The sequence below is a fragment of the Nesoenas mayeri genome, assembly GCF_963082525.1.
Source record: "Nesoenas mayeri genome assembly, chromosome: 10".
Taxonomy (NCBI): domain Eukaryota; kingdom Metazoa; phylum Chordata; class Aves; order Columbiformes; family Columbidae; genus Nesoenas; species Nesoenas mayeri.
Window position 1 is genome coordinate 1,152,500 of NC_137560.1, and position 26,056 is coordinate 1,178,555.

The window sequence follows — 26,056 nt, forward strand, 5'->3', positions numbered from 1 at the left end:
AAGTGAAAGTATAAATATGAACCAAGATAAGGCTTCCACAGTCTGGGCAAATGATTGGAAAATTGGCATTGAAGGCCATGAGCTACTGCTCTCCTCATGTGAAAACTGCCGTGGTCTTCTTGGACTTTTCCTAGAAGTCATTGAAGAAAACTGAAAAACAATTAAGTGTCAAAATAATAATTTTAAGATGCTGAATAGGACCCCTTCAAAAGCAATCTAATTTGTGGGAAATTTTGAAAATATTCTAGCTTTTAATCAGCCTGAGGAAGTGTGAATCGTGATTTGAGGCATTAAAAACTTCTGTTGCAGAAAATACTTGTCGTTCTCAGTCTTGATATCACACTTGCCAGGGAATGTTTCTGGTCAGGATACTTATTTGGTGAGCTTTTCAAAACAACTTGTGAAAGGAAGAGAAAAGTAAACTGGCCTGTGCATTTCCTGTTACGTGCTACAGAAACCTCAGTTGATTTTCTTTTCTGTAACTAATATCTAGAATTTAATAAAATGGCATTGTGGCTAACTAGCACTTCAGAATTTCTATTTTTAATGTTTCTTTTTCTCCAAAGGATTCTATATTTTCCCACATATAATCAATTATTAATATGTTGTGTTCTGTAAAAAGAGCACATATTTAAATGTAGCTTGTTAGCAGATGCAAGAATTTTTATGTCGCTTGTGTTACTCTGTCACTTCCCCCGACCTGGGAGGCAGTTATAATATGTCACTACTGTAAATCTGAAACTGGTATCTTCCACAGATTAATTGGGACATCTTGGGACCCAATTCAGAAGAGGTTTTATCTCCCCTGAATAGTGACATTGGTGACCCTGTGAACGGATCATTCTATTTTGGAGAAGGGGAAGGAGGGCTGAGAACTATTAATCTACAAATCCATCCTCGTGAAGAAGTTGAAGTTCAGGAGATCTTCATTATTAGGCTGAGCCTTATGAAAGGTGAAGCAGAACTAGATCCTAAGGCAAACAGCATTACACTAATAGTAAGTCATTATTGCTTTTCTTCCTCTTGAGATCTCTGTTATTGGTATTTATCCTGCAAAGCTTTGAAGGGGAATCATAATGATTGAATAGCTTGTCATTTGCCTCTTTTTCTTTTGCCTCCCCTACTACATGGGTTTGATGGTCGTGGTCAACGGGGCAGAGTCCAGTTGGGGCCTGTATCTAGTGCAGTCCCTCAAGAGTCAGTACTGGGGCCTGTATTATTCAATATATTCATCAATGACTTGGATGAGGGAACAGAGTGACTGTCAGCAAGTTTGCTGATGACACCAAGCTGAGAGGAGTGGCTGACACTGGAAGCTGTGCTGCCATTGGGAGACCTGGACAGGCTGGAGAGTTGGGCAGGGAGAAATTTAATGAAATAGAACAAGGGCAAGTGTAGAGTCTTGTGTCTGGGCAGGAACAACCCCAGGTTCCAGTATAAGTTGGGAAATGACCTATTAGAGAGCAGACTCTCTCAGACTCTCTTCTAAATACTGATGTACTCTTGAGTCTTCTTAAGAGGAGAAAACTCAAGAGGAAGAACTAATTGATACATTCCCTATAGCATCTAGCAATGAAAATCTCCATGTTTCAAACAAGAATACTATTCACTTTACATTTCTGATTGTTTAATTTTTTTTTATTCAATTACTTCCTTAAAGATACAGAAGTTTGGTGATCCCAACGGAATGGTACAGTTTGCTCCTGAATCGTTAACTGAGAAAAACTTCACAGAACCCTCTGCAGTGGAAGGGCCACAAGGTATTACACTGTTTGTCAGACGAATCCAGGGCACCATGGGAAACATAACGATATTCTCACTCTCTTCCTAATCAACATTATAATCTGAAATAATCCTCTGTATCAATGCATGGAGGGAGATCTTATTCTGTGCCTTTCAATTGCGTATTTCTCAAATTTTGAAATGTCGCCTTTTAGACTGAGTTTAGCAAGGGCTCAGCTCTAGTAGTTGTGGTTTGTAGAGTCAGATTCAGTCTCCCCTGGTCAGTGAACAAAACAGAAAACCAGCACTGGAGTGCTTGTCTTGCTTTCTCTCTCCCTCTGCTCCTGTGCTTTTGATGGGAGGACAGGAGAGACCAGACTTTCATAGTGAGCTTTCTTTGAGATCCTCACAATTTACTCTTTTTCAGCCATATGTAAAGGTAAGAATCAGACATTTTAGAATCATCACCTACATTGTCTTTACCTAAAGTTGTTTGCAAGTCAGCATTTTCACAAGTACTCATTTATTAAAAAAAAAAAAATTAATAAAAAGCATCTAATGTGTTTAATGAGAACTCTTCACACCTTTCTGTTGTGAGGAATTCTGGAAACTGGAAAAACAGCAAGGATATCTTGGTGTAAAAATAGAAATAATTTCAAGCAATTGTTCAGAGATTCCGTATAGTTTTACGTAGGTGTCCAGAAGATATACAAAGGTAATCTTTGCATTCACAGTACTGCTGGAAGAACAACACACCACTTTGTAAGATAGTCTATGTGCTTCTTTCTATGCATACTTAAACAAATTTGTATTTTACCCATTTAAACCCAACCTATTCCATATGCAATCTATACTGACCCATGAATGTGAAAGTTTCCAACTCTGTGGGTGATATTGCCTTCATTTTGTGCATTTTCTAAATAAATTTCAGGTTTACTGGGAAATACGTAGTGAATCTGACATCACGGGTGACTTTCTTAGGACAGAGGGATCTGTTGTCGTTGCTGACCAGGAGAGCACAGCTGAGATAATCATCTACCTGTTACCTGACGACGTTCCAGGACTGGTTGAGAACTATGTGGTGCAGCTGATTTCAGTAGAAGGTGGAGCAGATTTAGACCAAGAGAAAAGAATTTCGGAAATCAATGTGTTTGCAAATGATGACCCCTATGGAGTGTTCGCCCTGTACTCTGACCAGCAGTCAGTACTCGTAGAGAGGAACCTGGATCGTCGGTATGTTCAGATCAATGTAACTCGGCATGCTGGGGCATTTGGAGAAGCAATTGTGGAGTACCATATCACATCTCATTGTGAAGAAGCACTAATTGAGCCTGAGAATGAGGTGAGATACCTCACAATAAAAGACGGTACCAGCTTTGGAGTGAAAAGAGTGCCAATAAGCAACCAGGTCTGTATTATCCTTTTAAGTCACGTGGTATCTATTGTTTCCATTTGTGTTGATCACAATACAAATGTGCTGGAATAAGATACTAAACTCTCAATACTGTCCACTGTCAAGAAGCAGAAAAGAGAGTTTTGGTATAATGAATTTCCTATTTATGGACTAGAAGTGGGTTCAAATATCACATTTTCAGGTAATAACTGCAAAATCACTCTATGCATGCGTTCAAATATCCAGTGTTTCCTTCCGTCATTGCTTTGTGTTACTATCAGTTCAATATTTTGTTATTTTATGTATTCAAATATTCTTATTAACCCTAAGAGTTAAGATCAAGCTGAGACCCACTATGTTAGATACGGTTCAGTAAAATGGCAATACTTGCTCTATAAACTCATCTTTCAATTAACTGCTGGTAAATTACAATCACAATATTGCTGTTTTAACTGTGTTTCTTTATAGAAAGATAATCAACAAAACGCTTGACTTGAAAACACTGCTTTTTCATGCAAACAACAAAATCTGCTGATTTTTCTGCCACTTAACTCTTTGAACTGGTGGTTATCGTGTTTTCAGTGGAATTACATTGCCACCATTTTAATTGCATTCTTCCTCTCAAAGGCGTTTATTGTACTGGGCTTGAATTTTACCCTGGGACTAACGTAAGCCTGGTTGGGACAAGTGCCAAGGATGTGCCAAAATATTAGGAAAAGCGAAGTCAGCCGTTCTGCTTGTTCCTGAGGAAGCTGCCAATTCACAGGTCAGTAGACTGACTGCAGTGTAATTTTCTACCGCAGAAGGAAGGTACGCTTCATTACAAAAGGCAGCCGCTATAAGAATTCAGTTTGCTCCTTAAAGTTTTCATCATTGCAACCAATTTAATGACCAACAAGACTGTTCCAGTTATTACTTGTACTGTATATTGTCTTTTCTCTGATACAAATTCATATAGAGATGTGTAAATGCAGTTTGAAAAGGTCTCTTCATCTATAAAATGTAAATAGCATAAATATGATGATTTACTTATACTTTTGTTTACATGAAGTGGAAGTTCTGAGACTTAGAGGAAAATAGCTAGTTCTGGACGATGTTATTCCTGTAAGTACAGCAGCCCCAAAGTAGATAAGAGCATGCATGCAGTATCATGTGCAAAAAGAAGTGGAGGTCATGCTGCGTTTTAGTGCAGTTGACAGTACCTTTGACTAATCACTGAGTGGGGAATTTTCCATTTGTCTGCTTTGTATGAGACAGAAAAAATATACTATACCTGTTCCAATATGGCATATGTGCTACAGTTCCCTTTTTATGTGGCAAGCAAAGACAACAGCATGCTGAGTTTTTGTCTCTTAAATTTTATTGAAGTCTTTATGTAATGATTTTAATTCTCTTGACACACTGTTTTGTCTTTCAATTTGGAATTGAACTTAATTCAAATGGTCTTTCTGTAAACATTGTTTACTACCATACATCCACTTATCATTTTAGAATGTGTGAATTATCTTTTCATTCCCATTTTTTGGTCAAAAAAAGAAAAGTACATCATACTATCAAGAATGTTTTTGTGAACAATGTAATGTGACAACAACTTACTTTCACTGGATAGACAAATAATACTTTATTTTAGACCTGTGTGTATCTGTATGGTACCACAGCCATTGCATGTGAGCATTAAGGGCAGGTTGGTTTGTTTTCCTTTTGAATGACAGACACAAAATGCTATAGTCAGTGTTTTCAGTACCAAAATGTCATTCATACTGGTTCCTTTTTTTCCCTGATATCTAATTCTCAGAAGTCTAAGATTTAGAAATGTTGAAGAGTTGTGAAGAAAGCATTTTTATATATATATATATATACACAAACATATATAGACATGTACATACATATATTTATATGCATGTGTAACTACTGTTAAGATGCCTACCTTACAAAATATAGTACTCTTTCATATTTGTTATTGTCCACTTTTATTCCATTTTCTATAACAAAATCCATTATGTTTCCACAGGTTGGCTTTGAATCTGTGATTTTACGACTTACAGACATTATAGCAGGGACAGGCCAGGCTGTCATCACCAGAAAAGGAGTTTATGGCTCTGTCATCGTGAGCTGGATCTCAGGATACCCAGCAGACCTGATCACTGACTTTGCTCAGTCAGGCAATATTACTCCTCTGTTTGGTGAGTAACAGTCTGAGGAAACAGCTACGAAAGTTGCATAAGTGATGATACCACCTTTTAGTTATATATACCTCTGTATGCTCTCTCTATTAATAAAGCGTCATTAGATTGAAATGGTATGGTCTAATTTTTAGCTATAAGGGATGTGTTCATTTTATAAGCAAAAAAACCCTTCAACTTCATAGATCCATGTCTGGGAGGCAGGCACGATGCTGTGGCCATGAAGGACAGCTTCATATAGGAAAGACCCTTATCCAGTTTTCTTCTTCCTAAATGGAGTGGAATTGTGATTAAAGTCTGTACTTTAGCGCATTCCCAGATAAAAAGAGGATTCCTATTGGATTATTTTGACTTTTGCTCTCTCTCACTCTCTCTTTCCTTCAGGTACTGTTGCATTTTCCTCTGGTGAGCAAAGTAAAGTGATTTCATTTCAGGCCACTCCAAGCCTAAATAAATGTGAGTCATTTGCCATCACTTTAACAGCAGCGCACAGCAATGTGTCTGGTGGGGCTCGCCTCAGGTAAGGATGCTACTTGTATTTTTGAGTCGCACCAATGCCATAAGAATTATGACCTGTGTACAGATACAAAACTTATACAAATCCCTGTTGTTATTATTCTAGGCAGCTAGTAACTTGTAGTCCATTCTTTGATAAATTTGTATAGCTTGTCTCAGGTGAGAACAAAGTGATCTAGATCTGACCTGTTCAGAACTGAGGCTTTTATCCAACTCCAGTCTATTTCATAGGTGCCTAGAATAACGGAGAGAGTCAAGAAAATGAAGATCAACAGTTTTAGCCGGGAAGCTGAAGACTGAAAGCAACTCTTAACAGTTTTCATTCGTGTCCCTAAAAATCCATATTTAGAAGGTCTTACATAACAAATTATTTATAATAAGAAAAATAAAACAAGAAATGTTCTGAAAATACCTAATTTATATAAACCTCCTTTTTATTTTTTAAAAAAACAAAACCATTACGTTTAATGTAGTTTTCCATCTCAGATAAGTTATCTGTTCTTCAAGCTATTTTATTTTCATTCATCCTTAGCCATTGATAGCTAGAAGTGGTATAAAAAGAATGGACATGGAGTAACACCACGTATGGAGAAAGGTTTTGGCTTCGCCATGTTACAATTACAGTGGCAAATCTGAAGGAAGTCAGGAGTGAAATGGATGGATAAATCCTGAGATTGAGCCCTTCTCCTGGGCTTGTCTGTCCTGTGGACTGGTGTCCTCAGAGCCCCTATTTACCCTGTGAATCAAGTACATTAAGTATGTGAGAATGACCTTTCCTAGAAAACTGAAGATGACATCCCATGGAGGGTAAAGGTGACTTTGAAGAGCTTTTGGCTCCCTTAGTGGTGGAAATGGTCTAGTTTTTTGACCAAAATCACTGTAATTTTAGTGCCATTTGATAGCCTCTAGCACTGAATAATAGGTCAGTTCTGCAGACAGGTATAAGACACAAGATTTAACGAAGAGTTTTGCCTCTATGCTTATTTTCTAATAAGAAAGGGATATATTTAATATGAATGAAGTAGAGCTTAAGTTTATATTGATCACAGGGCTCAGATCTGGAAAAAAAATTCCTGTGAGGGGGCAGTTAGTATTTCAAAGCCCCACTCTGAGTTTTAAAATAACTTCCTCTCATTCTCTAGCTTCCTGGCTCTAACTGTAGATCTGTTAGGATCTGTCTATCCCTCAGTTTTCCTTTGAAATGGGAAGTTTGTTCTATAGATAAAACTGGTATTACTCGGGGTGGCTGTATTTGTAATGTATCTTCTTTCATTGTGTCCACAACGGAAAAACATCATACTTTCCTTTGCTTCTCCATTTTCTCAGGAAGACTTTATTTTATTTAAACTTTACTCTGTATCCTGTGCTGATTTGGGTGCATTGCATCTGAGGAGGGCTGTTCGATCCTATTATTGCAAAATTATTTTTCAGGCAATCATGTTACATCTTGCTTTGGTATGGTTGCTACTTCTTCCCTCTGCTATTAGACATTTGTTTAATCCGCTTTCTTACAGCCATCATTGATTGTTCACTGGAAATTATTCTGCTTTAATGTTTTACTTTTCTTCACGCTTCATATTTCCTCTGTCAACTTTGGTGTCTTTTCTGTTTCAGATCGGGTTTTACAACAGCTGAAATTGAGCCAATGGGGATCTTCCAGTTTGCTCTTAACTCAAGGTCTGTTTCAGTTGAAGATGATGTTTGGGCAGTCACACTACATGTCCAAAGATTGTTTGGTTTTCAAAGTAATCTCACTAAATTGACATATCAGACCATTCCAGGAAGTGCCAAACCACTAGAGGACTTTGTAGCCATCTACAATGGAGAGCTTATGTTTTTACATTTTCAGACAAATGCTGTGATAGAAATATCAATAATTGATGACTCTGTCTCTGAAATTGAGGAATTTTTTTTTGTAAATTTGACTTGTGTGGAAATTTTGGATGTTCAACCTGTGAACCTTGCCTGGAGTCCACGTCTGAATCCAGCTTTCAGTGTTGCAACAGTTAATATCCTCGCTAATGATATTCTTCATGGAATACTAAGTTTGGGGCCAGAGTTTATTTATGTTGAAGAAGATGCCAACAACAGTACCCCCAACACAGCGATACTTCATATCAGAAGGACCAAGGGTTTTACTGGTGATGTTGAAGTAACCATTAAAACCTTTGGGGGAGTGAGTGCACAAAGTGGAGCAGATTCATATCCTTTTATGAAGGATTTCCTTCCGTTTATGGAAGATCCAACTTCACTTGGGCAATGGAAGGGGAAGATTTTGAGGAACAGTCAGTCTCTTTGACTTTGCTGGATGGACAAAGAGAAAGCAGGGTGTCCATAAAGATTTTTGACGATGATGAGCCTGAAGGACAGGAATTGTTTGATATTTTCCTCTCAAATCCTGGATATGGAGCTCAGATTGTAGAAGGAAAGGATGAATATGGATTTGCTGCTTTTGCAACAGTAATTATTGCAGGTAATATTATTTCCCTGGGAAAATTAATAACAGTAAATGACTATGTTTTCATAGCAATTTTCATGTAAAGATTGGCAATCTATTTGACGATAAGCAGGGTATTCTATTGTGAAATCTTGAGTTTTCCAGAGCAGAGGAAGCATCTAATGTACAAAGCTACTACGCGTCCCTTAGCAACGTAGCTCAAAATACATTTAGAGATTATGCTTCTCTCTGTTCTTGCCCTGTTTTACTCTTTAAGGGAAAAGACTAATCTTGAGTAGTTTTTATGTAGATCCAGTAGCATTGCAGGCATTTTAGATTTTTACTTTTGCCATTTTGTCACTTTTACATACAATGGGGTTTGTGCAAAGTATCAGTCTCTATATTGACATTCAGCATGCACTGGTAAGTAAAGCCATTGCTACCTGTAAAGGAGAAATCCTTTAGTAACAAGATTTAATGGGGCACTGTGAAGACATTAGCTTCCCCTCATTAAACCTGGATTTTTTTTCCATACACTGCTGTTTTGCCAAAGATGTTTACATTCCCATGAGAACAGTGAAGTATTGTGCAGCTCCGTACTTGCACACACGGAATTAAAGATGCAGAAGAAAAGCTGATGTGACAATTTGGAAAAATTAATGGGTTCAACAAGAGTATGAGTGGGACGAATAAGAAAGCTGTCCTTGGAAGCCCATCTTCATCCCGTACCCTACTATATCTGCTTTCAAAAGTACTTATTCTACCGGTTAAAATAAAATTTAGAAATGCCAACATTTAAAGTTCTGGATAACTATGTAGTGTAAATTAAACCCAGAAATATTATAATAAATTTTCTCAAGGTGTCCCCAGATGATACTTTGTAGCATTGTTTTGATACCTATTTTAAATTTTTTTTAGTGGTTATTCACATGAAGGTTATAATTTAGTCTCAGCTTAACTTTCTTGCTTACTTTCATGGACTGTTTCCTCTATAGGAAGTGATCTCCAGAATGGCATTTTGGGATTTGTTCCAGAAGTACAAAGCGCTCTCGTACTTGATGAAGACTCGGAGAACAGAGAGGTGCTGCTGATTGTCACAAGGCAACCAAACAGGTGCAGGCAACAGCCAATTCGAATGTGCTTCCCACATGTTGTAACATGCTGTGTTGTTAACCACAGGAGCTGCTGTTAGTGGAAGAGTTTATCAAAGAGTTTTAAAATAAATCTGCCTTTCAGCTGCTTTAGTAACTTCTCAGAAGTTGATGAACTGGCTTTAAGTTGTGAATGTGATTAGGTCTGTCACTCTACTGTGATAAAGCAGAGACAGGAAAAACAAGTATTTTCCAACTTACACTATAAGGCTACAAGTGTGAAAGATTTGCTTGAGTTAAAATATTTGCCCTGCTCGAGGTGTAATTCAAATTCTCAACTCCCCGTGTAGTACAATGTAGGTATGAATACTAAAATGAGCAATTAAGAAGGCACCTGAGTGTCAGCACTATGATAATGTTTTCAGTCACACAGACACTATATTTTTTCTAATTAGCACATATATATATCTCTATATATCTATATGTTGCACATTGATGTGTACTTTTAATCAAATATGCTCAAGTACTTCACGTTCCTTAAACTTAGAGGAAAGACAAATCCTACCTGGTTTTCCAGGCGAACGGTCACTGTAGTATTAAGGAAGGTACACGGGCAACTCCCTTCCAAGAACCAGTGTCTCTTATGCAGCTAATGTCATGTTTTCTGAAATAAAAATTGAGAATAATCTAGCTCCGTGTAATTGCTTTATTTTCTTCCTGTGTGATGTTTTTGTGATCTAAACACATGTCAGGTGAAGGAATTTAGATTAAAAAAGAGAAGTTTTCATCCTACAGCAGTTTGTTCCCTGGTGATAAGCTTTGAATCATAACAGAAAACGTGTGTTACCTCCGTGGTTTATGTTTCCTAAAACAATAGTGATCTCCTTCAGTACATATATACTCTCGATTTGCTTATCGGGCTTTTGAAGAGGTGAAGATCTTTTGGCGTGTGACCTTTAATAAAACAGCTGTTGTCCTTCTGAAGGATGGCGTGAACTTGGAGAATGAACTTGTATCCGTGGTGGGATCCACTACCTGCATGGCAGGTCAAACGTTGTGCAACATCTCCATTGAACTAAAGCCTGAGAATGTAAGTAATTATTACTCATTTGTGTATAGCCCTGTGGTGTTGAATTGCAGCTTATCAAGACTGAAAAAACCCTCTGATCTGGAGGAAGTGATGTATGGGACACAGTCTGGAGATGGTAACTTGACATCTGCTCAGCTCCTCTGCAAATACATGTTTATTTACAGACTTGTGCTGCGTCCATGGTGACTACAGAAAACTTGGGAAGATGAGTATTTAATTTGAAGAGTAAAATGCAGATCTTTTATAGAACCATAAGAAAAAAGAATGGAGTTATCTCAGTGAGATGTGTATTCATTTGCTGCATTCTTATCCTCCACACAGTAAATTTTTAATCAGTTAAAGGACTTCTTATGGTGTTTTATAGAAAGCATACCCTGCGACTAACACCACCTCATTCTACAAAAAAAAAAAAAAAACAAAACGCTTTTATTGCAACAATTTTTACTGGAAACAAAAGGAAAAAATAATTTTGTTTGAACACCTGGTGCTTAGAACAGTCCCTTAAGAAAGGGAAGATTAATGTTTGTCATTCTTTCAGAGTGAAGAGTTTGAAATTTTCCGATAAACTATCTGAACCGTCAGGCTAGTGGCAAAGCTGAGGTCTGGGGAATGGAAAAAAGACAATATGAGAAGGTTTCTACAGTTTGTCTGACTACACTTTAGAAAACAACGCAAGATGTAGGATGTGGGAAACAATCATTTCCCACTAGGGAACTGTGTGCATTCCCTTAGCTCAGAGGGCTATTTTCCTTCTGCATCTTCGGATGTAATTTTTAAATTACAGAGCCAAGGAATAAAATATATGCATGAGCGGATCACAGGTGGCCTCGCTGAGCAAACTGGGATTTTGAACCTGTTTATTCCAGAGGAGTGTCTTCATTATTTAATGACAGCGGACTGGCAGCGTTAGAAACATGCATTTATACCACATGAAGCACAAGCGTGTGCCACTCAAACAGGTGCTAATGGAAGGTTAGTTCCCTGTGGTGCTACAGTGAATTTGTGCCTGTCATCCATTAGTCAAGATCATTCCATGTAAATAATTACTTGATGACTACTCGATTAAAAATATATGCTGTTTAGCCCCCCCAAATATTCTTTAATTCTTCTTCCAGTTCTTCTTCCATAAAATAGCTTATAAATTAGCAACAAATACATTATGAAATGATGAAGTAATAAATGCATTCAATAAATATTTTACGTTTTTATGGCGTACGGTATGACATCTAGCTTTTAGAAAGTTTTTGCTTGGTCAGTTGCACTGACTTCATTTGCTAAGAGCTGGATCCTGCTTTCCTAGAATTACAGTAGAATTTCCAAAACTCCAGACCCGGAACAAAAATCTATACTTGAAATCGTCTTCAATTACCAACTTTTTTTTATAATGCTGTTGTCTTGTAAAGAACTATGGAGGGTTTTTTGCTGGTTTGCTGCTTCCTCAGTGCATCTAATAGGTTCGGATGCCATATTTCCAATTATTTATGGAATCTCAGGAATCAGATATCTATTTCTAAACATGTTATATCTGTAGTGTAGATAGAAAACCAAAGGCAGGGCAACACGTCATAGTGTAATTTAATATTGCTACCTTATTTTCAATAAACAGGCATTCAGTTTGTAGAAATTCCTAGACTAATTCTTTGACATGTGAACGCTGAAATTCAAGAGCCTGTATTTCCAGACTATTCAAAACTGTGGTTAGCAGAGTTCAATATAAAAATACAGTCAATATTAACTGAAGATTCAAAACTGCATACTCACTCTTCTATGGAGTTTTTTACACAGGTAAGAAGGTGGGTACATGCCTTTTCATAAGGCAAAAATTAAGTGAAAGAGCAAATTCCTTACAAAATGTACAGCTGTGTAACTCCATAATCTGGAAAATTGAGCTCTTAAAGCATTTACCATCTTGTCTTATGGCAAATTTACGGTAACAATACGTGTAGTATACAAATAGCTGTTTTATTGCGGTAGAGTCCCATGCAAAAATTCACGATGTCATTATTGCACGTGGCATTGCTGCAACATTATTATTTTTAGGATATATTAATACTTCCTTGCACTTACTGCACATTTCAAGAGGCATGCTTATAGTGTTAGTATCCATTGTGCATACAAAATAATGCAAACTTTTTAAAAACAAATAATTAGTGGGTCTTATAATGACATGAAAATCATCCCTCCTTTACAGGTACCTGAATTTGAGATGTATTTTTTTGTTGAGCTTTATGCTGTAAGCACGGGAGCTGCATTGAACAGCAGTGCCAGATTTGCTTTTATAACCGTCCTTGAAAGCGACGCTCCTCGTGGTTTAGTGTATTTTGCTGTGGGATCTTGTTTTGCTGTGGCTCACAAGAAGACACCTTTAATCAGCCTGCAAGTGCATAGAGATTCTAGTACATCGGTCACCACAGTGGTCAGCTCCAGCATGCAGGTAAAGCGTCTGTTGCTGTTTTTATAATTTAACTTATTTTTTTGCTAGTAAATCGTTCATTCTGTAAAGTGAATCTGGCTGTAATTAGCATTTTTTTCAGGAAGCAGTCAAGCATTTGCTGGGCCCATACATTATAATTTTGTTTGTTTTCCACTAGTAAAAAGGCCTTGTTCACTCTTGTATTATCAAGAGTGATTTGTTTCATAGTACCTTTCAGTTACCTCAAAGACAACGGGCAGGCAGGCATTAAATACATTTCTTTCTTTGTCCTAAAGTTCTTGAAATACTCAAATTTTTGAGGCTTTTTTCTCTCAAATTAAGTTTTTATTATGTGTATGCCTGTCAAGATTCAGATGCCAACACACTTGCTGTTTTAGGTGGAAAACGTATTAATACACAGAGCACACTGAGGAAAAGAGAAGGAGCGCTTTCATCAGATTTTATTGCATTTTCTTGAAGTTCTAAACTAAAATTATCTGATTAAAAAATCTCACGTGCTTAAGCCTATTTTACCATCCCCTTTCATTTTTTGGGTTATGTTTACAGCTGTAACATCAGACACTTCTAACTTGGGACCCTTTTATCTCTAAATGACTACTTCATTATTAACTGACAGATTATGAAGATTCTCCTTTAGCAGAAGTAACACAACTGCAAAAACATGATTCCTTCCTTGATTTCAACGTCAAGGAACAGGCTGCAAGAGGGGTGTAATTCCATCAACCTTTACAATAAAATGCTTTGCATTCTATTGCTGTATTGGATGCATATTTATTTCAACTGCATGGGATTACGTGATATTTCCATCCATTTCTTATAGCTGACCAGTGCCATTTTTGTTGAATTGCGTGATAACAAATTTTCACATTCTTTCCAGCCAAAAGTTCATTATAATTTAGATGTTAAATGGAGAAGAAATTGCTACTGTCCAGTGTATATTTAGGCTGAAATATAGGGAGCATTTCTTTACCTGTTTATAATTTTTATATAGCAACCCTTCTTCGGATATTTTTAGGTAATGAGTGTGCGTGACCACACACCAAATTATTGGTGCTCTTGGTACCTGTAAAATAAGAAACCGTGGCAGACAGGAAACAGATGTTTATCTCATTTCTACAAAGGTTTCTTAAACAATGCTCTTGCCACTGGTGCTTTTATTACCACTTATTGCTCCATTTCCTAGTTCTCGATTGGAAGGGGTAAACAAAAGGAAACTTCTTACTGAAATTTGCACAGATGATGTGATTTTGTTCTAGAGCAATTTTGAAAGAGATACACACTGCATTGATTTACTAAGTTCTCTGAACTCAAAAAAAAATTCTGATTTATTCCATAAGTAAACTCTACTAATTAAAGCAAAATGTTTTCAAAAGCGGTCTAGTATTTCACAAATAAACATCTTTGCTTAATAGTCAGTATACAATCAGTTCTTACTAAATTAAGAAATACTATTGAATTTGAATAATAGCCCGGAATGTTAGTTTCCACTTAAGGAAAGTTTGTTATATTGCGAGATATACTACCAGGGTTATGGCAACTGACAAAACCAGTAAGGATATGAAGAATCTGCAGACCTCGTGGAAGGTGAAAAGAGTGCTACTTCACAGAAAAAATGAGGCCCTATAGCATTCCTAGGTATCTTTACTGGGACTAAAAATATCATGAACTGATATTAATTTGGGCACAGGTTTCCAGAGTGGTTTATTTTTTTCCTTTTGTTTAGTTTTTATGTATCTGTAATGCCTGCCTGTACCCTGAACCGAGGGAATTTCATGCTACAGACCTAAACTTACATTGTTGCCCGCTGGAATTCACCTTACAGATGTGCTAACGTTTCTGTAACATCTGTTCACCCAGAAAAAGCTTTGTGATTTTTGTTTTGCAAAAGAACGAGAGGGATCCTGTACACTATCGACAATATATATAATTCTTTCCCTGGGTAGTCAGTGATTACAGGTGACAGATTGCTACTTCAGGGAGATATTTCATTTAAGGTAATTGTTATATAATTCTTAACTGCATTTTGAAAGAGGGTTTCTTTTTTTACACACTTAAATTTTACCTATTTACAACAGGAGTTCTACAGCAGCTGTTTTTGAACGATTGTATCTATCATAATGTTACCCCAAACTCTTCTGATTTGTTTTAAGGAGCTACGGAAACCTGAACCTATTGGCCGGACCTTCATATCTCCAGCTGTGGCAGGACAAGATTTTGCCAGATCTGAGGGTTTATTGACTTTTGAACCTGGACAGAGAAATATGTTCCTGGATGTGACCCTGACTCCAAAGACAGGATCTTTAAACCCATTTCCAAAGCGTTTCCAGGTTGTACTTTCTAATCCCACAGGCGGTGCCAGGGCAGATGACGTGTATGGCATTGCTAAGGTCACCATTGTGTCAGATTTGGACTCCTTGCCAGCTTGGGGGCTCATTGATCAACTCCATCAGCCTCTTGATGATACCATCTTACACAGAGTCCTCCAGAATCTGAATGTCAAAGTGGCTACAGAAACCACAGAAGAGCAGCTTACTGCTGTGATGCATATAATAGATAAGGTAAACCTTTCCTGCTCTTTCTTGAATGACCAATGGCTTTAATAAGAGTAAAATAACACACAGGCCTGTGATAAGATCAAGGACAGCATCCACAGCAAGGACCCAGGGATCCAGGGACACAGACAAAGGTAAAAATAGAAGCTGTGAAGTCCCAGTCATGGAAGACGTTTGCCTGCTACAAGTTAGGATGGTGGCCGGCAATCAACAATCAAATAGGTTGAAAAGAACAACTGGTATTGATTTTGTGTATGTACCTATAGCACGATGCTTTGTGCTGTGCCACATTTTCCCTTTGGTGTCACGCTTTCACAGAGCTTGTTACGATTTCTGGATTCTCAGGGCATATCTTTGTTGGTTTTAGCCCTGGCACAAGGCAGTGAGGCTCAGGGTTCACAGAATCACAGATTCACAGAATGTCAGGGGTTGGAGGGCCCTGGAAAGCTCATCCAGTGCAATCCCGCCATGGAGCAGGAACACCCAGATGAGGTTACACAGGAAGGTGTCCAGGCGGGTTGGAATGTCTGCAGAGAAGGAGACTCCACAAGCTCCCTGGGCAGCCTGGGCCAGGCTCTGCCACCCTCACCGGGAACAAGTTTCTTCTCAAATTTAAGCAGAACCTCCAAAACTCCTGTGTTCCAGTTTGTACCCATTAGCCCTTGTCCTACCATTGGTTGTCACCGAGAAGAGCCTGGCTCCATCCTCCTGACGCTCCCCCTTTCCATATTGATCCCCATGAATGAGTCACCCCTCAGTGTCGTCTTGTCCAGCTCCAGAGCCCCAGCTCCCTCAGCCTTTCCTCACACGGGAGATTCTCCACTCCCTTCAGCATCTTGGTGGCTGCGCTGGACTCCCTCCAGCAGTTCCCTGTCCTGCTGGAACTGAGGGGCCACAACTGGACACAAGATTCCAGGTGTGGTCTCCCCAGGGCAGAGCAGAGGGGCAGGAGAACCTCTCTGACCTACTGACCACCCCCTTCTAACCCACCCCAGGTACCATTGGCCTTCCTGGCCACAAGGGCCCAGTGCTGGCTCATGGTCATGCTGCTGTCCCCAGGACCCCCAGGTCCCTTTCCCCTACACTGCTCTCTGATAGGTTGTTCTTATCTTCACATTTGAATACAGTCAACACACCAGCAAGTCCTACCAGGACCAGCTGGAGTCTTCTGCTGTTGTCTTAACCAGGCCTGCATATTCTTTTCCTTTTTTTTTTCCTCTGCATTATCTCTGGCAATCAGGCTGGCAAGTACCTGAGCACTTCAGCATTGCCCTGAGTTCTGTGAAAACCCTGGGACTAGTTTTGTGGCTTCCTGGCTCTTCTGGACTTGTGGAGCAATGCAAAATGCATCTGGAAAGTGTTTAAATGTGGAGCTGGAAAATGTTTAAATACCTAGACACAAAACAGTATAAAAATATTAAGGAAGAATAATTCATTTGTGACTGTTGCCATTTTGACACAGAAATCATATCAAGAATCCTCAGGGCGCAACGATCTTTGACTTGCGAAGGAATGAAAAGTCCCACATGGTTTCTTTAATAAATCCACATTAGTAAGGATATCTTTGTGTAGTTTTGACATAGACTGCACCTGATGCCTTGGCCGCAGTGATCAAGAAATGAAAAATATGCTGAACTTTCAGAATGAACACTGGAATAAATGTTCGTTTTATGAGGAAATGTTACAAGCAGACTTGTGTGCATAAAAGGTTCCATTTCTTCTCCTCCCTTTAGGTGACAGATGTTGGTGAGAAACAGTTACTCACTGATAAAAGTAGAAGCCTTTTCTATGAGATACTCTGCACCCTGGCTAGCCCAAAAGGCGAGGACACACGAGGATATAGCCTGCTTGCTGCGGTGACCGGGAAATTTGCCTTTTCCCTGTTGACAGGGGTAATGTGTGGGTCACCGGGAGAAAGGTAAGTAACCTTGAATTCAAAATACGTTTTGAAAATACCAGAAAGCTAATACAGTAAAAATGTAAATGATATTTTTTAGAAAAGGGACTTGTTACCTGTATGAAAACGTGTTGCACTCTGTCGGAATCTTACAAAGCTCTAAGAGCTGGTGTCACAAATGCGGGGTAGCTCTGAGAGTAGAAGTCAGGAGATCTGGGATGTATTAAGTCACCATTAGCTTAAATATTGCTTAGAAAAAGATTAATTAATCTTGCTAAGAAAATAACGTAATTATATGATGGAGAGCTATGCTTTCAGATGTAGGTGACAGTAAGTAACCCAAAATTTCTACTGGCATTCTCTAATTTCTGTGTACATGGTTTTGCTCACTTGAACATTATTTAGAATTGCCTGAAAGCAACTCATAGTTTTTACATGTAGTTTCAAATTCCTAGTTTTTTCTGCAAGTGCATCATAACCTATGGCCAGGCTAATGGGCAGGGAAAATAGATGACTGCAGAAACAAATGACAGTTTTATGACACAAACACTTTTCAACAGTGGGTTTCTCCCACTGTGAACCTATTAAAAAACTGGTAGTTGAATCTAGAATTAAAAAATACCTTTTTTCTTTACTCCCGTCAGGTGAAAATCAGCATGCTTTAGATTTCTTTCTCAGTTTCTTTTGGAGATGTAACTTTCTGTGACATTGCATAAGTTATAGGGGTTAAGATGCCCATCTCAGCCAAAAGACAGTAAATGGCATAAATAACAGTGCTATCTGGAACAGTGTCCAGAACTTGAAAGTTCAAATTCCTTATTGCAAGTTTTTTGTGTCATCTCTTGGGAATAAGAGCTAGATCATCCATTTTAATGCTTCTCCTTGTTATTGACTCTTCTCTACATCAAGTTATAAAGATGAATATTATGATAACCTCTTTTACCATGGGATGGTTTTTCTTACAGATCATAGTGAGCAAAATCCAGAGGAGAAATGGAGAAGCCAAAATACATCATAATTCCGCCCCTCCTTTTTTTCACAGAAACGGAAGCTGTCTTTTTATTAAATGTAATAAAGCCTAAAATGATGAAGGAATAAAATATTAATTACGCATACATTTTAGAGTAATTATGTGAAGCATAGTGAAAGTTCAGTTCCACTTACCAGCCCTGTTGCTTTTCCTCTTCAACAGAGGTAAAAATAGCCTTGACAGCTGCCCGTACATTGCAATAATGGCTCACAACTGGTTTCCTTAGCAAATCAACGGACACAGATTTGATGGAAAAGATGGAGATTTTATTCAAGTACCTGAACATTTGTTAAAGGTCTCTGTTGTGTTATCCCCTCTTCAAGAAGAGAGCTGTGAATCTGTACAGTTCACAGAATATAGCAGTCAGCAGTGGTTCCTTACTGGAGACAAAGAGCTTGCCTTGAAGAACAAGGTTTGAAGATAATGCAATTTATTTTTTCAATAAATTAATTTATATATGACTCGAACCATCTTAAATGTCTTTAAAATAATGTGAGCGTTTTAGTGTGTTTGTGATTAAAATGAGCACTGACTGTTGAATTTTAATATTAAGTTTGTGTTTATGTTGTGTGTATTGTTTCAGGCTTTTTCTATGAGTTTGAAGGGTCGGAGTTCATACCCTTTGAAAGATAACAATGAAGCTGTTTATCGGATTTATGCTACAGGAAGTCGGATTGTTCCACAAAAGTCTCTATGTCTCCTCTGGAGCCAAGCTGCTGAAAGGTTGTTTTATTAATCTGTTTAGTTTTCCAGTTTCTACCATGTGTATTTGTATAAAATCCCATCAAGTCCGATCAGATCGCCTGCAAGTACGAAATTGATCTATTTCTTATCCATCTTTTTCCCTTAACTTTTCTGGCCTTTGTACCAGCACGTAAAACATTCTGTATAATAAAATGTGTAGTTATTCTAACTTAGAGATTTCTCAGACTTCTACTATTCATTTTTTTCATTACAGTACTGTTTAGTTTACGTAATGATGTGTTGGGCAATACTGAGAGGCCATAAATTCCAGAATGGCATCACTTCATTAATATTAGCGTCTTTTGTACTCTTTACAGTTGTTATCAGACAACATTTCGAGTCCATTCTTAGAAAGAATTAAACCTGCGTCTCTGGTATTGCTTCAAGTCACTGAAACAGAATATTCCTTATTTGCTAATATCCAGAATTTTGGCATAACTTTTGACGATGATCTCTGTAGGGCTCTTACTTTTTGACAGAAAAGCCATCTCCTGGTAGTTTTTAATATTGCTGCTGCTAGCTTGACTTGATGTATCCTGGTTTTCAGAAGTGGTGAACTGCTGATCATTTTCCATTCTTATTGCTACTCACACCATTGCAAGCGATGTGCTAAAGTTTTCTGTGTATTCCCTTCAATGCCCTATTATTTGATTTGCCTATTTCTTTCCTGTTCACACAGTATAAATGAAATTAGAGAGAGTTACATTCTATATCCTGCAGACAACTAGTTAGTTTAGATATGATTTCATTAGATGGTCTGGATTCTATCAGTCTGTCACTGATATAAACTATTCGGGAAGGAGATGCAGCAGAATTTACCTGCATACTCTCCTTTTATCTAGACATTGTATCACAGAACAAGGTGGTTTCCACTAGAAATGGCTTAGGATGTCACCTGTAGTATCCTTTTCCAAAATTTTCAGCAATACTGAAGGAGAACATGTATTTTAGTTTCAAAACAGCAAACAGCAAGTGTTCTTCAGAATGGGCTAAAGCACTGTGCAAGTATAAGCAACACACTATTTAAAAATTCAGATGGGACTGTGAATCTTGTGTAAGTTTTAAAACATGGCCACAAAAATAATTTCTAGCAGAAAAACAAAGTTCATTACTATATACTTACATTTTTTTAATAATATATTTTTTTAAAAGCTGTTTTAATTTCATGTAAATATGCTATTCTAAAAACTGCACAGGAAAGATGTGCAATAGATGAAGATAAACTGATGCAGTAGTTTAGAAAACCCGGTGTTTTCAGAGATACAACAATTTTCAAGCCTGTTTACTGTGTGAATTAGACAAGTCGATTTCCAGCTTTGTGAACATTTTGTTTTGCAGCTGGCTGTCCGACAGCGGGTTCTGCAAAGTGGTTGACGACACATCAGACTATGTGGAATGTTCTTGTTCTCATACGTCCATTTATCCAGTTTATGCCCAAACAGATAACTTGTCTTCATACAACGAGGCTTTTTTTTCTTCTGGATTCATCTGCATTTCAGGTCAGTTATGTAAAACAGTTTTCTCATTAATAACAACTGACGAGCAGTAAGACTGATTTTTAACCATTTTAGTAACTGATAACAATCTGTTTATATAGATGGGTAGTGGAGGAATGTCAACTAACTTCATGATATTTAAGTAGCCATCTGATCCAATATTTGTACAGTGACAAATTTTGCCACTGAAAAGAAACAAAAGTCCAGCAAAGAAATGTGGTTTTTTTGTGAACCTTTACTTAACCAATGGGGTTGGTGACACACACCCTGTCCAATGGGGTTTGTGACACACACATGGTGTCCAAGGAGGTTTGTGACACACACGCTGACCAATGAGATTTGTGACACACACCCTGTCCAAGGAGGTTTGTGACACACACACTGTCCAATGGGGTTTCTGACAAACAGGCTGTCCAGGGGGGTTTGTGACACACATAGTGTCCAATGGGGTTTGTGAAACACACACTGTCCAATGGGGTTTGTGACACACACGCTGTCCAATGGGGTTTGTGACACACACAGTGTCCAGGGGGTTTGTGAACATACACGGTGTCCAATGGTGTTTGTGACACACACAGTCTCCAGGGGGTTTTGTGACACACAGGCTGTCCAATGGGCTTTGTGGCACACACATTCTCCAATGGGGTTTGTGACACACACACTGTCCCATGGGCTTTGTTACACAAATACTGTCCATGGGCGTTTGTGACACACACGGTGTACAGGGGAGTTTGTGACACACATGCTGTCCAGGGGTGTTTGTGACACACATGCTGTCCGGGGGGGGTGTGACACAAGCTGTCCGATGGCTTTTATGACACATACTCTGTCTAATGGGGTTTTTGACACATACACAGTCCAACGGTGTTTGTGACCCACAGGCTGACCCATGGGCTTTGTGACACACACGCTGTCCAATGGGTTTTGTGACACACACACTGTCCACGGGGGTTTGTGACACACACGCTGTCCAATTGGTTTTGTGGTACTGTCCTGGTTTTGTTAAAAACAAGTTTCTCTTTCAGTGAATTTTGCCTGTCAGCTAAAGCCTTCATATTAACTGCATTTTCCTGGAGAAACAGATACATGTTTTGGTAAAACCTAGCAATGGAATGCAAACTTATTGATAAGCATGGATGGACATCTCGCGAGAGGGGCGACGAGAAAAAACTGACCAACTGTGTATAACATTCCATTCACGTGAATACTTCATATAAAATGGGAGATCACGAGGATCTCGGCCCTTTTCCCTATGGCCGGCATTAGGAGAGGACCTTGCTAGTCATCCCTGCGAACTGAGGCCTAGTGACAGAATGAATCCAGCTCTGGTTGGCTGTGGAGTCTAATCCAGGACTTTGGGTGCCGGCTCTGCAGTTGCTGAGACTTTCAAGATTGGTTTTGTATATTTTGTATTATTTTCTCTATTCTTATTAGTAGCATTAGTAAAACATCTTTAATTTTTTCCAACTCTCTTCTCTCTGTCCTTCTTTTTTCCTTCCAATCGCCTCTCCTGAGTGGAAGCGGGGAGAGGGAGGGGCAAAAGGGGGAAGTGGGGGGGAGAGGGGGTTAACAATACATCTGCCAGGGTTTTATTGTCACCCCGCAATCTTAACCCTCGACAGATACATTGGCGCCCAACGTGGGGCCTGAGAAAGGGGTAAATTTGGAGATTTTTTGGCTTTTCTGCTGCTCTGACGTACCTTTCAATTTTCTTGGCACGGTGCCAACTCACAGAGTTGTGATACTCGCGCGCCTGTTTGCTTCGGATATTATTTAGTGGTATTAAGGCAAAGTGAATTCCATTGATTTAAAGATGTTATGGCTTAAGTTGTATCAGTTATTTTCTGCATTGTGCTCACTGATTCCATATCTGTGTTGGGCTTTCTTTTTAAATCGAAGTATTCATTATATAACAACAAGGAACTGGACAATGCTCATGATGATACTGTGTGGTTTGTCACTGGTTTATTTCATTATACTGCAGCCGCTAATGAATTTCTACTCGCTTCTGCTTTACCTTGAAAAGCCTCCAGGAGAGATTAAAGAGCCATACGGCTCTGTGTTTGCTCATTGGTCAAGCGAACCTTTAGAAAGGCTGACTAACAATACTTTCGTTTTTTCGCTAGGACAGTTCGCAACTGTTTTAGAGAGCTTTGAATATCCTTGGAGTTTTGATAGAACTGTGATGGTGTTATCTGGTTTGCTAAATGTGTGTCAGTTTGTGCTTCTGTTAAGAGAAATGGCTTTCAACAGGAGGTTTGCGTCTCTTTGTTGTCCTGAGATTTGCGGTGCATCTTCGGAAGCTTTAGCAAAAAGCACTCCTGGCCGCTCGAGAAAGAGCAAAACAGTGAAAGCTGCTGCGCCCGCCACGGCGCCTTCGCAGGCTGAAGGTACAGCTCCTACACAGAGTGCCAAGGTCACTTCTGATAACACTAATTCTGCAGCCTTAAAGGCAGCCCCCCCTTCTTCACACACTGGGCACTGTTGCTGCTGTAACCATAGCGATCACGGTGACAGTCATTCAGACTCTGGAAATGAATCAAATGATGGTAAACCCATATCAGCATCAGTTGCTGGTTGTAAGAAAGTCACTAGAAAGACTACCCGTGCAGCAGATGATGGCACAGGGCCAACATCAACCCAAGGGGCACCATCAGGACAGGGAGGAGATGAAGTGACCACCACTCGGTCCTTTTCTCCAGGTGAGCTGAGAGATCTGCGAAAAGACTTTAGTCGTCGTGAAGGCGAGAATATTTTAACCTGGTTGCTCCGACGCTAGGACAATGGGGCAGATACAATTGAACTGGAAGGTGGTGAAGCCAGGCAGCTGGGATCTCTGTCAAGAGATTCCACTATTGATAGGGCAATTTCAAGAGAGTCTAATGCCACTACTCTCTGGACCCGACTCCTGGCAGCTATGAAAGTAAGATTTCCCTACAAGGAAGATTGTATATCCAAGTTAGGGAAATGGAATACTATGGAGAAAGGTATTCAGTTCCTGAGAGAATTAGCTGTGCGAGAGATCATCTATTTTGGACCAAACAGCCAAGAGGGAACAGACCCAGATAGAATAAATTGTACACGACCTCTGTGGCGCAGATTTGTACAAAGTGCATCACCTGCATATGCTAAGTCATTGGCAGGAATGCTCTGGTCATCTAGAGCTGGACAAGATATTACTGAAGTGATTGAGCAGCTCCGTGACTTTGAGGACAGCCTTGCTGGTTCTCTACGGGCTTGTGTCTCCGCTGTGGAGAAACTGTGTGAAAAATCTGATGACCGGTTTGAAAAGCTATTGCAAGAAATCAAAGAACTCAGAGAGGACACATACCATTCACGACCTGCACAAACCTATGTTTCAGCTATTAGGAAAAGGCGTTTCCAATCTCAAGAGAGAGGACAGAGGCAGCCCACAAAAAGAGGTTCACTGTGGTTCTGCCTGCGTGAGCAGGGAGAAAACATGAATAAGTGGCATGGGAGGCCTACCTCAGAACTTCAAGAACGAGTACGTGAGATCAAAGGAAAAACTCCTAGGAAGGTGGCTGCTCCAGTTTACAAAAGGAGCAGAAGAGATTCTGATGCTCTTGAAGGAACCTCTAATTCACACCCAGAGACTGTGCAAAACAGAAATTAGAGGTGCCCTGCCTCCAACCAGGTGGAGGAAAGGGATAACAGAGTTTATTGGACTGTACAAATACGATGGCCTGGTACAACACATCCCCAGGAGTACAAAGCTTTAGTGGACACTGGTGCTCAGTGCACAATAATTCCTTCTAATTATAAAGGAACGCAATCCATCAATATTGTTGGAGTGACTGGGGGATCCCAGGAACTGACTGTTGTAGAGGCTGAAATGAGCCTAACTGGAAAAAACTGGCAAAAGCATCCCGTTGTGACTGGTCCAGATGCTCTGTGCATCCTTGGCATAGACTACCTCAAGAGAGGGTATTTTAAGGACCCGAAAGGGTATAGGTGGGCATTTGGTATAGCAGCTGTGGACACTGAGAAAATTGAACAGCTGTCTAATTTGCCTGGTCTTTCAGATGATCCTTCTGTTGTAGGACTGCTGATGGTTGACGATCAGCAGGTGCCAACTGCTACCACGACAGTGCATCGCCGGCAATATCGCACCAATCGAGACTCTTTGATTCCTATCCAGAAGTTGATCCGTCAATTGGAAAGCCAGGGTGTGATCAGTAAGACTCGCTCACCTTTTAACAGCCCAATCTGGCCAGTGCGTAAGTCTAGTGACGAGTGGAGACTAACTGTGGACTATCGTGGCCTGAATGAAGTTACGCCACCACTGAGTGCTGCTGTGCCTGACATGCTAGAACTGCAATTTGAACTGGAGTCAAAGGCAGCTAAGTGGTATGCTACAATTGACATTGCTAATGCATTTTTCTCTATTCCTGTAGCAGCAGAGTGCAGGCCGCAGTTTGCTTTCACCTGGAGAGGCATCCAGTACACGTGGAATCGCTTGTCCCAGGGGTGGAAACACAGTCCTACCATCTGCCATGGACTGATCCAGACCACACTGGAGCAAGGTAAAGCTCCAGAACACTTGCAATATATTGATGACATCATCGTATGGGGCGACACAGCGAAAGAAGTCTTCGAGAAAGGTGAGAGAATAATTCAGATTCTTTTGGATGCTGGTTTTGCCATAAAACGAAGCAAGGTCAAGGGACCTGCACGAGAAATCCAGTTTTTAGGAATAAAATGGCAAGATGGCCGTCGTCAGATCCCAATGGATGTGATCAACAAAATTGCTGCAATGTCTCCACCTACTAATAAAAAGGAGACACAGACTTTCTTGGGCGTTGTAGGTTTTTGGAGAATGCATATTCCTGACTACAGCCAGATTGTGAGCCCTCTCTATCGAGTGACTCGTAAAAAGAACCAATTTGAGTGGGGCCCTGAACAACGACAAGCCTTTGAACAAATTAAGCGTGAGATAACTCATGCAGTGGCCCTTGGACCAGTTCGGACTGGACTAGATGTTAAAAACGTGCTCTACACTGCAGCCGGAGATAATGGACTTACCTGGAGTCTCTGGCAGAAAGCACCAGGAGAAACCCGAGGTCGACCCTTAGGTTTTTGGAGTCGAGGATACAAAGGATCTGAGGCCAACTATACTCCAACTGAAAAAGAGATACTAGCAGCATATGAAGGAGTTTGAGCTGCTTCAGAAGTGATCGGTACTGAAGCACAGCTCCTCCTGGCACCTCGACTGCCAGTGCTGAGCTGGATGTTCAAAGGGACGGTTCCCTCTCCACATCATGCAACTGAAGTTACGTGGAGTAAATGGATTGCATTGATCACACAACGAGCTCGAATTGGAAGTCCCAACCGTCCAGGAATCTTAGAAGTGATTACAGACTGGCCAGAAAGCAAAGACTTTGGGATGACTCCAGATGAGGAGGAAGTAAAACGTGCTGAAGAAGCACCACCGTATAATACTCTTTCAGAGA